This window comes from Neomonachus schauinslandi, chromosome X, assembly GCF_002201575.2.
Source record: "Neomonachus schauinslandi chromosome X, ASM220157v2, whole genome shotgun sequence".
Lineage (NCBI taxonomy): Eukaryota > Metazoa > Chordata > Mammalia > Carnivora > Phocidae > Neomonachus > Neomonachus schauinslandi.
In genome coordinates this window covers 82683054-82698683 of record NC_058419.1, presented here as the reverse complement: position 1 = coordinate 82698683, position 15630 = coordinate 82683054, and the positions used below count along the sequence as shown (strand labels likewise).

Below are 15630 nucleotides of genomic sequence, written 5' to 3'. Positions count from 1 at the left end.
GTGTGTGTGTGTGTGTGTGTGTGTGTGTGTGTGTATATACCACATCTTCTGTATCCATTCATCTGTCGATGGACATCTTGGCTCTTTCCACAGTTTGGCTATTGTAGACATTGCTGCTATAAACATCGGGGTGCACGTACCCCTTCAGATCCCTACATTTGTATCTTTGGGGTAAATACCTAGTCGTGCAATTGCTGGATCGTATGGTAGCTCTATTTTCGATTAACATTTATTTTTAAATTTCCTTTGTATCTCAGTTAAATACTCTGTTTCCATGTTTCCTGACTATAAAATGCATCTGTGAATGATTTCACTTTCAGTTGCATGTTAACTAATTAGCTTTAAGGTTATATGTGTGATAGGGAAAACAGATGCACAAGCAGTTTACATTCTTTACTGTAAAGGGGAAATTTGCATCAAGTTGCATGCAAATTTAACAATACCTAACATTTATGACATACTTACCATATTTGGCAAGTCCTTTTGTAAGCTCTGTAGGTGCTTTACCTCATTTGGTCAGCACAATACCATGACATATGTGTCATTAATAGCCCTGTTTTTATGTGAAGAACTTGAACACAGAAATTAAGTAATCTTTCCATCATGACAGCTTGTGACAGGCCCAGGGTTGGAATCTATGGCTTCAGAACTGATGTTCGTGACTAATTCGTGTGCCTATATAAATTGTCATCCAACCTAGTACATAAAATTTATTATATGAGCCAGAATGAGAGTACTTTTATAAATTATACCTGCTCAATAGGCATAAAACAGCAAATTTGTAGATATGCCTAGACATTGCTCACTCTGTTAGTGAAAATTCTTTTTGTTGCAAGTATCGGAATTCTCACCTAGATTGGCTAAACCAAAAAACAAATCCATGATCTCAGGGCATTTGTAAGATCATCATCACTTTTCCTCCCTCTGCTAGATTATTCCTTTCAGCCTACAAACTGGTGTTATTTGTTTTCATCTTCAAAACAAAACAAAACAAAACAGATGGCCTCCCTGCAACGCCCTTCATCCTCCTCCTGATAGCAAACCTCCCAGAGAGAAACTGTCTCCAATTCTTCTCCCATTCTGTGTTAATCACATGCCAATCCAATTTATACACCATCTACTAAATTGAAATTGTTCTGGTCAAGCTAACAATGTCATCAGTATTCCTAAATCAAATGGCTATCTCACAGTGTTTTCCTCAGTTGTCTTATCAATAATTTTGGGCAGACTTGATCACTCGCTCCTCCTGGAAGTACTTTCTTTCCTGGTGTGTTTTTCAGGGTTCTCTAGAGAAACAAACCAAATTGACACAAGTACACCTGGGTTCCAGGACAATACTTTTCTGGTTGTTCTCTGACCTCCTCAATCTCTTTGCCTGGCTCTCCTTTCCTTTTGACCTTTTGACATTGACCTGCCTCAGATCCTTGGTCCCTTTCTCTTTTCTGCCTACACTCTTTCCCTTGGTGATCTCATTTAGTATTTTGGCTTTATATGCCATCTATACCCTCTTCTCTCTTCAACTTGTAGCTCCAGCTTTAATGCCAGAGTCTATTTCCAACTGTCCACTGGCATATCTAATAGACATTTTGATTTAAACAATGAAAGAAACAGAAATTCTTATTTCACCCCCTCACTTCATCTCCTTTAGTTCTTCTTCACCTCAGTTAACATTAACCTTATCCTAGATGCTCACTTAAAGATATTGGGGTCAATTTTGGCATTAAATCTATCCAGAAATCCTGTTGATTCCATGTTCTAAATATATTGAGGATGTAAACAAGTTTGTCACTTCCTCTGCTTCCACTTGACTGGAAGCCTTGGATTATTGCAGTAACATCCTTATTGGTTTAACTTGCAAAACTTTGTCTCTGATGTATAGTCTCATCACAGCACCAGAGGTATCGTCAGATCATGCCACTCTTCCGTAATTGTTCTCCATCTTACTGAGAGAAAAAACTCAAAGTATTTACATGGACTAGAAGTTTGTACATGACTTGATACTGCGTTACTTCCCTAAAATCCAACTGCACTTCCACCAGACCCCCCATATCTACCTTAGCTATACTAGTCACACTTTCACCTGAAGACTTTAGCTTTGGCTGTTCTCTGTGCTTGAAATGTTCTTCCTCCACATATTTAATAGCTCATTCCATCAACTCCTTCAAGTCTTTTCTCAAATATCACCTTCTGAGGTTAGCTTATATTGACCACTTTTTATAAATTCCAATTCTGCAGCACTCCAGGTATTTCTTAACTGGCTGTAAGGTTTTTCATAGCATTATGAGCTTCTTACATGCAGTATAACTGAATTGGTTATTTTATCTATTGTTTGTACACTTATCCAAAAATATGAGTTCTATGAGGGCAGACACAGTTGTCTTTATTTACTATAGCATTTTCAGGGCCAATAGTAGTGCCTGGAAGTTAGCTATTACTCATTAAATATTTGGTCCGTTTACAAAATAGACTGAAAATCAAAATAGGGTGGGTTCTAGACATGGGGGACCTCTAGCTCATCATGTTCAGATTCTTTTCCTCTATTTTCTCTGCCATCCCCAGTGTCCCACCAGACTGGTCCCAAGATGTCTGTAGCAATTCCAAACCTCACATCTAGGCATGGTAATATTTAGACAGGAAGGAAAAATATCTTCCAGTGTCCTTTTTTTGAAGAGACAGGAAGCTATGACATAATACTTTCCAGAAGTTATCCACCCCCATCAACCCCAGTATATGGGACTGAATTTGGACACATGGCCAGTTCAAAACCAGTGTTTGTTAAAATGTTAGATTTGTTGTGACGAGTTTAGATGAATACAAGATAAAATGGATGTTGAGGAGTCAACCACAATGTCCCCTATAACACATCAGTGCATTGGTATGGTAGGGTGTGTGTGTGTGTGTGTGTGTACCTGATAGGGAAATGAATTCTGGTACTCAGTTATTGTAGAGTGAAGAGAAACAAATTATGGTAATTCAGAAGGCAGAAGATGGGGGAAGAGTTGACATCTTACATAGAAACTCTATTAATGGCATGAAACTAACATCATCCAATATGCCAATATGTCCATCTCACACTAAGTAATCCTTTGACATGGAGACCAGAAATACTCCCAGTCTCTTGGTAGAAATCCTTGCTCAGCAGAGAGCCTGCTTCTCTCTCTCCCTCTGCTGCTCCCCCTGCTTGTGTGCTCATGTTCTCTCTCTGTCAAATAAATAAAAAGAAGTCTGTTTTTTGTGTGTGCCTTTTTTTATGCATACAGTGCTGAGATGGGCATTAAAAGTATTTCCTTTCAAGGATGACCAACCCAACCACTCCTCCTAATACATTCTTCATGTAGCCATATTAATACCTTTATTCAATTCTTGGTGTTTCTCTGAGCTGGGATCTTCCTATTCTATTTTTGTTGGTCTCAGTTTTGAAATACCATATACATACACACGAAAAAGTGCATAAAATATATATTCAGATGTCAGTGATGAACAATATAAAGTAAAAACCTATGTAATCACCATTCAAAACAATAAAATCTAATATTATTTAAACCCCAGAGCCCATGATGCTCCCTTCCCTGACTACAAATCTGTATTTCCCAATAGAGATGTCTACCATCCTGACAATTGTTTAGTATCTCTTTCTTGGTGCTCACTGTGGCTTTAATACCTATGTAAACAATGCTAAAATATCTAGTTTAGTTCTTTTAAACTTTATGGCACTGAGTTTTTAGTGCACACTCAGAAGACCACCCTATTTAACTTGTTTTTAGAGGCCCCTTAAGTGTTTAAAGGCAACCCCTCTTCCCAGGTTAGAAAGGACAAATCCTCTTCCCAAATAGGTACTTGGGGACCTACTGTGTGCTTGGGAGTGAATTAGATGCCAGAGTATACATGAGGGCTAAATGGCATTCTTTGCCCTCAGTAATATGATAGTCTAGTTGGAAGATGGTAGTTAATGTTAGCGTACACTGGTAGGACTGAAGACAGCTCAGTTTAGTAGCCAGGCCGTGCATATTGCAGTGAGATTTTCCATGGGCCACTTGTTACTGGCTCTGTGTTTGGGGCAAGTCTCTGAGCCTGTGTATTTAATTCTTAAAGAGAGGAAGATTTAAAACCTGCTCCTCAGGGTTGTCATGTATGGTACTATGTAGGCTGTCAATAAATGGTAGATTCTGTTGCTGTAATACATTGTGCTAGTCAGAAGGAAGGGTAAAAACTAATTCAGTTCTCCCTGAACAATTTGAAAGCATATATACAAGTCTAGTGACTTTAGTACATACTAGATGTTAATATGATTATTTGTTTGGCTGCCAGGTACACATCTGGGCAGCTAAATGGAATGGTTAGAGGCGAGACATTAAGATCATAAATGTTGGGATTAATAATTATAATCATGATGAAAGCTACCTTTTACTGAGCTCTATATGCCTCCATAAGCACATAGAGTAAGACTCCTGATGGGCACCTCAGTGACATGATTATATCTGAGTACTTGGAACCAGAGATGTCTAGGATAATGATGCACTTTAAAGACTTTTCAAAAATCAAAAACATTAAAGAGGTTTATCTTTTAATGAGTATTCCCTGGGTGCACGATATTGCTCAAAGCATATTGTATGTATAATTTTGTGCAATTGTTGCAATGGCCCTAAGAGGTAGGTAGGCTTAATGATTATCCCTATATACGGGTCGTAAACCTTGAATTCAGAGATTAACTGTTCTGTAATTACACAGTTAATAAATGTAGCAGCCAGGAACTTATCCCAACTGGTATCCAGAACCCACATTACTTTTTGTGAGGGAGATACTTTTATTTTGAAATAATTTCTTTAAAATTTTTTTTCTTTTCAAGTATAATTAATATGCAGTATTATATTAGTTTCAAGTGTACAATATAAGGATTCAATAATTCTATATATTTCTCAGAACTAATCAAGATAAATGTACTCTTAATCCCCTTATCTGTTTCCCCATCTCCCACCCACTTCCCCTCTGGCAACCACAATTTGTTTTCTGTATTTAAGAGTCTGTTTTTGGGGGCGCCTTGGTGGCGCAATTGGTTAAGCATCTGCCTCGGCTCAGGTTGTGATCCCATGGTCCTGGGATCGAGCCCCACATCGGGCTCCTTGCTCAGCAGAGAGCCTGCTTCTCTCTCCCCCTCTGCTGCTCCCCCTGCTTGTGTGCTCATGCTCTCTCTCTCCCTCTCTGTGTGTCAAATAAATAAAAAAAAAATGAGTCTGTTTTTTGTGTGTGCCTTTTTTTCCTTTGTTTCTTAAATTCCACATGTGAGTGAAATTGTATGGCACTTGTCTTTCTCTGCCATATTTCACTTAGCATTATACCATCTGGTCCATCCATGTTGTTGCAAATGGCAAGATACTATTCTTTTTTATGGCTGAGTAATATTCCATAGTAGGTATATATCATATTTAGTTTTCCATTCTTCTGTCGATGGGCGCTTAGGTTGATTCCATATCTTGGCTATTGTAAATAATGCTGTAATAAACATAGGGGTGCATTTATCTTTTTGAATTAGTGTTTTCATTTTCTTTGGGTAAATTTCCAGTGGTGGGAATACTGGATCATATGATAATTCTGTATTCAATTTTTTGAGGAACTTACATATTGTTTTCCACACTGACTGCATCAATTTTCATTCCTACCAATCTTTCAGAAGGGTTCCTTTTTTCTCCACATCCTCACTAACACTCGTTATTTCTTGTCTTCTGATTTTAGCCATTCTGACAAGTATAAAGTGATATTTCACTGTGGTTTTTATTTGAATTTCCCTAATGATTAGTGATGTTGAGCATCTTTTCTTGTGTTTGTTGGCCATTTGTATGTCTTCCTTGAAAAATGTTTTTTGAGGTCCTTTGCCCATTTTTTAATTGGATTATTTGTCTTTGGTGTTGAGTTATATAAGTTCTTTATATATTTTTTGGATATTAACCCCTTACTGGATATATTATTTGCCAGTATCTTCTCCCATCCAGTAAGTTACCTTTTTGTTTTGTTGATGATTTCCTTCAGTGTTCTGAATATTTTTATTTTGGTGTAGTCCCAGTAGTTTAATTTTGCTTTTATTTCTCTTTTCGGAAGAGACATATCTAGAAAAATATTTTTATGGCTGTTGTCAAAGAAATTACTGGCTGTATTTTCCTTTAGGAATTTTATGGTTGCAGGCCTCACTTCTACATCTTTAGTCCATTTTAAATTTAGTTTGGTGGATGGTGTAAGAAAGTATTTGGGTATTACGCTAAGTGAAATAAGTCAGTCAGAGAAAGATAAATACCATATGATTTCACTCATGTGGAATTTAAGAAACAAATCAAATGATTATAGGGGAAGGGAAGGAAAAATAAAATAAGATACACACAGAGAGAGAGGCAAACCGTAAGAGACTCTTAACTCTAGGAAACAAACTGAGGATTGCTGGAGGAGAGGTGGTGGTAGGAGGGGGTAATTGGGTGATGGGCATTAAGGAGAGCACCTGATAGAATGAGCACTGGGTGTTATATGCAACTGATGAATCACTAAATTCTACCCCTGAAACTAATAATACACTATATGGTAACTAAATCGAATTTAAATAAAAAATTAGAAAAAAGAAAGTGTTCCTTTCAGTTTTGTTTTTTGCATGTTGCCGTACAGTTTTCCCAACACCATTTGTTGAAGAGACTGTCTTTTTCCCGTTGCACCTTCTTGCCTCTTTTGTCATAGATTAATTAACCTTAAAAGTGTAGATTTAGGGGCGCCTGGGTGGCTCAGTCGGTTAAGCGGCTGCCTTCGGCTCAGGTCATGATCCTGGGGTCCTGGGATCGAGCCCCACGTCCGGCTCCCTGCTCAGTGGGGAGCCTGCTTCTCCCTCTCCCTCTGCCTGCCGCTCTGCCTACTTGTGCTCTCTATCTCTCTGTCAAATAAATAAATAAAAATCTTTAAAAAAAAAAGATTTAAAAAAAAAAAGTGTAGATTTATTTCTGGGTTCTCTATTCTATTCCATTGATGTTTGTGTCTGTTTTTGTGACAGTACCATACTGTTTTGATTACTGCAGGTTTGTGATATAACTTAAAATCTGGAATTGTGATGCCTCCAGCTTTGTTTTTATTTTTCAAGATTGCTTTAGCTATTTGGGGTCTTTTGTGATTCCATACAAATTGTAGGATTGTTTGTTCTAGCTCTGTGAAAAATGCTGTTGTTATTTTGATTGGGATTGCTTTAAATCTGTAGATTGTTTTGGGTAGTATGGACATTTTAACAGTGTCGTTTCTTCCAATCTGTGAGCATGGAATATCTTTCCATTCCTTTGTGTTGCCTTTACTTTCTTTCATCAGTGTTTTATAGTTTTCAGAGTACAGATCTTTCACCTCCTTGGTTAAGTTTGCTGCTAGGTATTTTATTATTTTTGGTGCAATTATAAATGGGATTTTTCCCTTAATTTCTCTTTCTGCTCCTTTGTTATCAATGTATAGAAATGCAACAGATTTTTACAAATTAATTTTGTATCCTGTGACTTTACTGAATTCATTTATTAGTTCTAGTGCTATTTTCTGTATCTTTCAGGTTTCTTTATTTTTTATTTTATTTTATTTTAAATTCTAGTATAGCTAACTTACAGTGTTATATTAGTTTGAGGTATACAATATAGTGATTCAACAATTCCATATGTCACCCGGTGCTCATCAGGACAAGTGCACTCCTTAATCCCCATCGTGTATTTTACCCACCTCTCCACCTCCCCTCTGTAACCATCAGTTTGTTCTCTATAGTTAATGTCTGCTTCCTGGTTTGTCTCTCTCTTTCTCTCCCCCTCCCTCCCTCCCTTTCCTTTGCTCATTTTTGTTTTGTTTTCTTAAATTCCACATGGGAGTGAAATCATATGGTATCTCTCTTTCTCTGACTGACTTATTTCACCTAGCATTATACTCTCTAGCTCCATCCATGTTGTTGCAAATGGCAAGATTTCATTCTTTTCTATGGCTGAATAATATTCCATTGTGTATGTGTACCACATCTTCTTTATTCATCTATCAGTGGACACTAGGACTGCTTCCATGATTTGGCTATTGTAAATATTGCTGCTATAAATATCAGGGTACATGTATCACTTTGAAATAGTATTTTGTATTTTTGGGGTGAATGCTCAGTAGTGCAATCACTGGATCATAAGGTAGTTCTATTTTTAATTTTTTGAGGAATCTCCATACTGTTTTCCAGAGTGGCTGCACCGGTTTGCATTCCCACCATCAGTGCTTAAGTGTTCCTTTTTCTCCACCTCCTCCCCAATATGTGTAGTTTCTTGTGGTTTTGATTTTAGCCATTCTGATAGTTGTACATATTTCATTGTAATTTTGATTTGCATTTCCCTGATGATGAGTGATGTTGAGTATCTTTTCATATGTCTGTTGGCCATCTGGATGTCTTTGGAGAAATGTCTGTTCATGTCTTCTATCCATTTTTAAATTAGATTGTGTTTTCATTGTTAAGTTGTGTAAGTTCTTTATATATTTTGGAGACTAACCCTTTATTGGGTATGTCACTTGCAAATATCTTCTCCCATTCCATAGTTTGCCTTGTCATTTTGTTGATTGTTTCCTTTGCTGTGCAGAAGCTTTTTTCATTTTGATATAGGCCCAATAGTTTAATTTTGATTTTATTTCTCTTGCCTCAGGAGATATATCTAGAAAAATGTTGCTATAGCCGATGTCAGAGAAATTAGTGTCTGTGTTCTATTCTAAGATTTTTATGGTTTCAGGTCTCAATTTAGGTTTTTCTTTAGAGTTTTTATATATATAGCATCATGTCACCTGCAAATAGTGAAAATTTTACTTCTTCCTTACCCATTTGGGTGCTTTTTATTTCTTTTATTGTCTGATTGCTCCGGCTAGGAATTCTAGTGTTACGTTGAATAAAAGTGTTGAGAGTGGACATCCTTCTCTTGTGCCTGATATTAGAGGAAAAGCTCTCAATTTTCCACTATCAAGTATGATGTTAGTTGTGCATTTCTCATATATGGACTTTATTAAAGTATGTTTTCTCTAAACTTACTTTGTAGGGAATTTTTCTAATGAATGGATGTTACACTTTGTCATTGCTTTTTCTGCATTGAGATGATCATATGGTTTTTATCCTTTATCCTGTTAATGTGATGTATCACATTGATTGATTTACAAATATTGAACCACACTTGCATCTCTGGAATAAATCTGACTTGATCATGGTGAATGATTTTTTTAATGTGTTTTGGGATTTGGTTTGCTAATATTTTGTTGAGGAATTTTGCTACTGTGTTCATCAGACATACTGCCCTGTAGTTTTTCTTTTCTTTCTTTTCTTTTCTTTTTTTTTTTTTTTGTAGTGGCTACTTCTGGTTTTGGTATCAGGATAATGCTGGCATTGTAGAATGAATTTGGAAGCTTTCTTTCCTCTTTTATTTTTTGGAATAGTTTGAGAAGAATAGGTATTGTCTGATATTTAAATGTTTGGTAGAATTCACCTGTGAGGACATCTGGTCCTGAGCTTTCATTTGTTGGGAGTTTTTTGATTACAGATTCAATTTCATTTCTAGTAATTGTTTTTTCCAATATTCTATTTATTCCTGATTCAGTTTGGGCAGGTTATATGTTTCTAGGAATTTATCCATTTCTAGAAGGTTGCCCAATTTGTTGGCATATAATTTTTCATAATATTCTCCTTTAATACTTTGTATTTCTGTGGTGTTGGTTATTATTTCTCCTCCTTCATTTCTCATTTTATTTATTTCAGTTCTCTGTCTTCTTTTTTTGATGAGTCTGGCTAAAGGCTTATCAATTTTGTTGATCTTTTCAAAGAGCAAGCTCCTGGTTTCATTTATCTTTTATTTGGTCTCTATTTCATTTATTTTTGTTCTAATCTTTATTATTTCCTTTCTTTGACTGGCTTGGGCTTTGTTTTTCTTCTTTATCTAGCTCCTTTAGGTGCAAGGTTAGGTTATTTGAGATTTTTCTTGCTTCTTGAGGTAGGTCTGCAGTGTTACAATCTTCCCTCTTAGAACAGCTTTTGCTGCATTCCAAAGATTTTGGACTGTTGTATTTCCATTTTCATTTGTCTCCATGTATTTTTTTATTTCCTCTTTGATTTCTTGGTTTACCCATTAATTGTTATTAGAATGTTATTTAGCCTTCATGTATTTGTGTTCTTTCCAGATATTTTCTTGTGATTGATTTCTAGCTTCATACTGTTGTGGTCAGAAAAGATGCATGAAATTATTTCAATCTTTTTGAATTATTGAGACTTGTTTTGTGGCCTAACATGTAATCTATTATAATGTTCCATGTGCACCTAAAAAGAATGTGTATTCTGCTGTTTTTGGATAGAATGTTCTGAATTTATCTGTTAAATTCATCTGATACAATGTGTCATTCCAAATCTTTCCAAATCTGGGGAAGGAAACAGATATCCAGATCCAGGAGGCACAGAGAGCCCCCCCAAAATCAACCCAAGGAGGTCCACACACAGACACATTAAAGACAAAATTAAAGTAGCAAAATATAGTGATAAAGAGAAAAAAAATTAAAATAGTAAGAGAAAAGAAAAGAGTTATATGTAAGGGGAACTCTACAAAGGAGATCCCTGTGGCCACTGTGGGGTTTTAGTTGGGCAGTGTCAGCAGTCAGACAAGATACGTGCCCTCGGTCCATTTGCTGGGGCTACAGTCACACTGAACTACAGAGTGCTCTCCCTGCATTGTCCCCTAAGAGGCTTTTGTTGATGGGCGGGACCTGCAAGGAAACCATATGCCTGCCCCCAATTCTTCTGCAGGGATTACAGTAACCCCGAACTGCAGGGCTCTCTCCCTGTGCTGTGCCCAGAGAGGTTCTTGTTGGTGGGTGGGGCTGGCTGTCAGAATAGATGCCTGCCCTTATCTGTCTACTGGGGCTGCAAAAGGCATTGATCAGCAGGCACTCTCTCCACAATGCCAGTTAGAAGGTTCAGCTGCTGAGACTGGTGGAAACACATAAAGGTTTCCTTCCACTCTCCTCAGGGCAGGAGTTACTTTAGAGTTGCATCAATCCCTACTGGGACTGAGTGTTCACGCTGGTTCCAGAAGTTGTCTGTCTAGGCTGCGGAAAGGAATGGAGAAATGATGCCTTCCAGCTCTTTTGTTTTTGGAGAAGTCACCTAAAGATCCCTGCCCCTCCAGCATGCTTTCTGAGGTTAGTAAATAATTCTCCTTTGGTATATCCCAGGCACTTTTCAAACTGCTGCTTCTATGCTATATCTCTGTGGGGTTGTTTGTTGTGCTGTCTCTTTAAGGGTGGAGACTCAGTTTCCGATTGCCCTCTGATCTCCCAGAGCCAAGCCTGCTGAATTTTTAAAAAAGATTGTATTTACTTATTTGACACACAGAGAGCACAAGCAGGGGGAGCAGTAGTCAGAGGGAGAGGAGAAGCAGGCTCCCCACTGAGCGGAGAGCCCAACACAGGGCTCCATCCCAGGACCCTGGGATCATGACCTGAGCTACAGGCAGACGCTTAACCGACTGAGCCACCCAGGCACCCCAAGCCTGCTGATTTTTAAAGTACCTGGAGTTAAGCCCCATTGGTTGTAAAAACTCACGGTTAAGCCCCACTGGTTTTCAAAGCCAAATGTTATGGGGACTTGTCTTACCAGCGCAGGTCCCCTGTGCCCGAGGTGCCTGGTGTGGGATCTGCTCTCCCTTCTCCATGCTTGTTGTGTCCCTCTTGTTTGTAGTTTGCCTGACAGGGAGTTTGGTTCTTGACTGCATCTCTGCCTCTCCTACCATGTTTTCAATATGACCTCCTCTCTATGTTTTACTGTGGAAAGTCTGTTCTGTCAGTCTTTGGGTCATTTTCTGGGTTGGGTGCACTGATGTGGCTGTTATCCAGGTGTGCCTGTGGTAGGAGATGAACTTAGGATCCTCCTGCCTCACTATCTTCCTAACCGCCATCTATTTTGAAATAATTTCAAGCTTACAAAAAAGTTGAAAAAATAGTACATGGAACTCCTGTTTATACTTGACCCAAGTAGCTTGTTAACATTTTGCAATTTATTCTCTTTCTTTTCCCCTTTGTCTCCCGATTTCCTTCTCTCCATCTCTGTCACTCTCTCTTCCTCCCTTTTTCTTTTTCTACTTACACACATCACACACAGATACCCGTACATACACGTACAAATTTTTCTAAACTATTTGAGAGTAAGCTGCAGACATGTCCTTTTACCCCTAAGCACTTTATTTTACTTTATTTTTAAGATTTATTTATTTGACAGAGAGAGATACAGTGAGAGAGGGAACACAAGCAGGGGGAGTGGGAGAGGGAGAAGCAGGCTTCCCACCAAGCAGGGAGGCCGATGCGCAGGGCTCAATCCCAGGACCCCGGGATCATGACCCGAGCCAAAGGCAGATGCTTCATGACTGAGCCACCCAGGCGCCCCTCCTCTAAGCACTTTAGCGTAACTTTTGCATAAACACACTACAATTACCAAAATCAATACATTAACATTGATACTATACTATTATATATCTCATTTATAGACCTTATTCAAATGTGGCCAATTATCTCAATAATGTCATTTGTAGAAAATTTTATAAATTTTATAATTTTTCTGTTCTCTCCAATCTAGTATCATGCATTGTATTTAGTTGTTATTTCACTTTATTCTTCTTCAGTCTGGAACAAGTCCTCAAACGTATTGTCTTGTACAACCATAATGGTTTTGAGAAGTATGAACCATTTACTAGAGTGTCCCTCAACTTGGGTTTACCTGATTTTCCATTTTCGTGATTAGATTCAGCTTATGCATTTCTGCAAGGAAGACCACAGAGTGTTACTATATCCTTCTCAGTGCATTATATCAATTACCACATGATGTCCATTTATTCCCTCATTGGTGATACTAAATTTGATCTCTTGGTTAAGGTTGTATTCATCAGATTACTCAATGTAGAGTTAATGTTTTTTCTTTGTGCACTTAAATATTTTGTGTGGAGATACCTGGAGGCTATGGAAATATCCTGTTCTAATCATCCATGGATGATTCTTGACTAAATCCATTAAGACATAATGGTTTAAAAATTATGTGTTTCTTTTTAATTTTTTTACCACATATACAACTTGATTTATTTTTAGGGGGCCATTCACATATTCACAACTTAGTGGCACTAAATACATTCACGGTTTTATGCAACCACCACATCTATTTAATTCCAAAGCATCTTCATCATGCCAAAATAAAATCCTGTATCCATTAAACAGTTATTCCCCATTCCTCTCTCTCCCCAGTCCCTGGAAACCTTCAATCTGCTTTCTGTTTCTTTGGATTTACCTATACTATATATTTCATATAAATGAAATCATACAAAATGTGATCTTTTGTCAGGTTTCTTTCACTCAGCAACGTTTCCAAGCTCATCCATATTATGGCATCTATCAGTACTTGTTACAACTGAATAATAGCCAATTTTATGGACATACTATTTGTATATACATTAATCCCTTGATGACATTTTATTTCTATATTTTGGCTACTGTGAATAATGTTGCTATAAACATTCATGTATAAGTATCTGTTGAACACCTGTTTTCAATTCTTTTGGTTTTACATCTAGGTGTAGAATCACTCGGTTACATGTTTAACTTTTGTGTTCATTTTTTTTTTAATTTTATTATGTTATGTTAATCACCATACATTACATCATTAGTTTCTTTTCTCCCCCAAAGGAATTTCTTTTTTAAAAAAATTTTTTATTGTTATGTTAATCACCATACATTACATCATTAGTTTTTGATGTAGTGTTCCATGATTCATTGTTTGTGCATAACACACAGTGCTCCATGCAGAACGTGCCCTCTTTAATACCCATCACCAGGCTAACCCATCCCTCACCCCCCTCCCCTATAGAACCCTCAGTTTGTTTTTCAGAGTCCATCATCTCTCATGGTTCATCTCCCTCTCCTGTTTCCCCCCCTTCATTTTTCCCTTCCTAATATCTTCTTTTTTAATTTAACATGTAATGTATTATTTGTTTCAGAGGTACAGGTCTGTGATTCAACAGTCTTACACAATTCACAGCACTCACCATGGCACATACCCTCCCCAATGTCTAGCACCCAGCCACCCCATCCCTCCCACCCCCCACCACTCCAGCAACCCTCAGTTTGTTTCCTGAGATTAAGAGTTCCTCATATGAGTGAGATCATATGATACATGTCTTTCTCTGTTTGACTTATTTTGCTTAGCATAATACTCTCCAGTTCCATCCACGTCATTGCAAAAGGCAAGATTTCCTTTGTTTTGATGGCTGCATAATATTCCATTGTATATATATACCACATCTTCTTTATGCATTCATCTGTCGATGGACATCTTGGCTCTTTCCATAGTTCGGCTATTGTGGATGTTGCTCCTATAAACATCGGGGTGCATGTACCCCTTTGGATCCCTACATTTGTATCTTTGGGGTAAATACCCAGTAGTGCAATTGCTGGATCATATGGTAGCTCTATTTTCAACTTTTTGAGGAACCTCCATACTGTTTTCCAGAGTGGCTGCACAGCTTGCATTCCCACCAACAGTGTAGGAGGGTTCCCCTTTCTCTGCATCCCTGCCAACATCTGTCATTTCCTGACTTGTTAATTTTAGCCATTCTGACTGGTGTGAGGTGGTATCTCATTGAGGTTTTGATTTGGATTTCCCTGATGTCGAGTGATGTTGAGCACTTATTCATGTGTCTGTTGGCCATTTGGATGTCTTCCTTGGAAAAATGTCTGTTCATGTCTTCTGCCCATTTCTTGATTGGATCATTTGTTTTTTGGGTGTTGAGTTTGATAAGTTTTTTTTATAGATTTTGGATACTAGCCCTTTATCTGATATGTCATTTGCAAATATCTTCTCCCATTCTGTTGGTTGTCTTTTGGTTTTGTTGACTGTTTCTTTTGCTGTGCAAAAGCTTTTTATCTTGATGAAGTCCCAATCCTTCATTTTTGCCCTTGCTTCCCTTGCCTTTGGCAAAGTTTCTAGGAAGTTGCTGTGGCTGAGGTCGAAGAGGTTGTTGCCTGTGTTCTCCTCAAGGATTTTGATGGATTCCTCTCTCACATTTAGGTCTTTCATCCGTTTTGAGTCTATTTTTGTGTGTGGTGTGAGGAAATGGTCCAGTTTCATTCTTCTGCATGTGGCTGTCCAATTTTCCCAACACCATTTGTCTTTTTTCCATGAGATATTCTTTCCTGCTTTGTTGAAGATTAGCTGACCATAGAGTTGACGGTCCATTTCTGGGCTCTCTATTCTGTTCCATTGATCTATGTGTCTGTTTTGTGCCAGTACCATACTGTCTCGATGATGACAGCTTTGTAATAGAGCCTGAAGTCCAGAATTGTGATGCCACCAGCTTTGCTTTTCCTTTTCAACATTCCTCTGGCTATTCGGGGTCTTTTCTGGTTCCATACAAACTTTAGGATTATTTGTTCCATTTCTTTGAAAAAAGTTGATGGTATTTTGATAGGGATTCCATTAAATGTGTAGATTGCTCTAGGTAGCATTGACATCTTCACAATATTTGTTCTTCCAATCCATGAGCATGGAACGTTTTTCCATTTCTTTGTGTCTTCCTCAGTTTCTTTCATGAGTATTTTATAATT

At 37.8% G+C, this 15630-nt stretch overlaps 1 protein-coding gene across 1 annotated transcript in view; it reads right to left on the bottom strand.

The window, feature by feature from the left end:
- Window positions 1–15630, bottom strand: part of LOC110571140 (dynactin subunit 6-like) — a 39790-nt gene that overhangs the window by 14077 nt on the left and 10083 nt on the right. The gene's annotated exons all lie outside the window — the stretch shown is intronic.